The 2,080-nt window shown below is 43.3% G+C and overlaps 1 pseudogene; it reads right to left on the bottom strand.

Moving 5' to 3' along the window:
- Positions 1-1,253: 1,253 nt before the first annotated feature.
- Positions 1,254-1,574, bottom strand: LOC140509265 (jupiter microtubule associated homolog 1 pseudogene; annotated as a pseudogene).
- Between the last annotated feature and the right edge of the window lie 506 nt (positions 1,575-2,080).

Raw genomic sequence — 2,080 nt, 5'->3', positions numbered from 1 at the left:
GATCTCTTTTCCAGGTCAGTTGTTTTTCCAATGAGATGTTTCACATTATCTTCTATTTTTTTAATCTTTTGGTTTTGTTTTGTAACTTCTTGGTTTATCGTGTAGTCATTAGCTTCCCTGAACTCCACTCTCATTTTTAAAGAACTATATTGTTCAGTGAACTTTTAAACTTCCTTTTCCATTTGGCTAATTCTGCTTTTTAAAGCCTTCTTCTCCTCATTGGCTTTTTGGACCTCTTTTTTCAATTGAGCTAGCCTATTTTTAAAGGTGTTTTTTTTTGGTTCTCCTTTAGCAAGCTGATGACTCGCTTTTCAAGTTCTTCTATGGTCTGAGCCCATTTCATATTCATTTTGGAGGTACTAGAGGCAGAAGCCTTGACTTCCTCTGGCAGTATGCATTGTTCTTCCTCATCTGAAAGGTTGGAAGGAGATACCAGTTCACCAAGAAAGTAACCTTCTATGGTCTTATTTTTTTCCCTTTTTTGGGCATTTTCCTAGACAGTTACTTGACTTCTGAATCCTTTGTCAAGAGGAGGGTCTTAGTATTCCTTCTCCCCCCAGGAGCATGCTCAGGGCTGAGATTGAGATCAGTTGCTCAATTCCCCCAGGGGCTTTGGGTGGGGGTGGAGCTGCCACTGAGGGCTGAGGTTCAGATCCCCTGCTCAATTCCCCCAGAGGCTTTAAGCTGTGCTGCTTAGACAATGGACCCAGGCTGCTTTCACAGCTACTGTAGCTTCCTGCCACCAACTGCTGATGCTGCCACTGCCTTTGCCATCACATGGGCCTAGTGCTGGGGGGACCCCTCTCCCCTCTTGCCCAGCTGGGAAAGCCCCCACATTGACCTTTGAAGCTTTCTTTGTTGCTTGTGAGTTGAGGGATCTGGGACCCTTCTTGCTGGGGATTCTGCCCCGGAGGCCTGTTCCACTCCTGTTTCTCCCCATGTGACAGCCAGGGATGTGCTCTGTTCAGCTCAGTATCCTGTAGGATAGACCCTTTCTGTTGGTCTTCCAGGTTACCTTTGGCTGAAAATATCTTTCACTCTGTCATTCTGTGGCTTCTGCTGTTCTAGAATTTATTGAGAGTCATTTTTTACAGGTATTTTGTGGGCTATGAGGGAAGCACTAGAGTATGTGTGTCTTTCTCCTCTGCCATCTTGGCTCTGCCCCACCATGAAGGAAATTTTAAAGAGATGTACAGTCATGCTCAAGTTGTGCAGTTCACAAGCATGGAGGAGAAGGAGAACAAAAGTCATATTTAACCAAGGACTAAGCTGGACTTGCCACCAGATGGATTTCTTCTGACTGATGCTGGTTCTGATGCAAATGGACTGGGAGCAGGTGCAGTAGGCACTGATTTATCTTCATTGTGTCCCAGGTCAACTTGTAAGTCTGCTTCCATATTTTTATGTACATTGTCTTCTCTCTTTGGACCTAAAAACTCTCCAGGACCAGCTTCAGAAGAGTTTCTTCTTTGGAGTCCAGATGGTTCAGAATTATCCCTACTAGACTGAACCTCTGCTGACTTGACCCAACAAGGTTGATTTTCTTCAGAAGTCCCAAAAACATTAGATGCCATTTTGTTCTTTCTCACTATTTGTTCTGTAGGCTCATCAAAACCCAAAGTAAAATTAGACCCATCACTTTGAGGACACAACACCCGGGAGCTTGAAGGTGGTAGTGGTGGTCATGGCGAAGCCGGAGCTAAACTGGGGAAGGGTGGATAGATGGGAGAACATACAGAGAGCAGCACAACCCTCAGATAAGGTCTAACTCTAAAATATTATTATTTTTAAAAACAAATAAATTCATTATTCTAAGAATAAGTGATCAGACTGCCAACAGTGTTGCACACACAGACACATGGCATTCTCATTCAGGTAATGTTGGTTTGGATGACCTCTTATAATTCATTGCCAAATGGAAAGGCTTGAAAAGCAAGCAAACACACAAACAGGGCAAAACTTGTTCAGAATACAAGCTCATTTGCAAGACGTTACAAAGGAAGATGACAGGACATTTCAAGAAGCTTTTCCTTACAAAAGACCAAAAAAACAGTGCACAGGAAAATGAGTTTGCAGAAAC

This window comes from Notamacropus eugenii, chromosome 5 (genome assembly GCF_028372415.1).
Source record: "Notamacropus eugenii isolate mMacEug1 chromosome 5, mMacEug1.pri_v2, whole genome shotgun sequence".
NCBI lineage: Eukaryota > Metazoa > Chordata > Mammalia > Diprotodontia > Macropodidae > Notamacropus > Notamacropus eugenii.
This window is presented reverse-complemented; position numbering and strand designations above follow the sequence as displayed.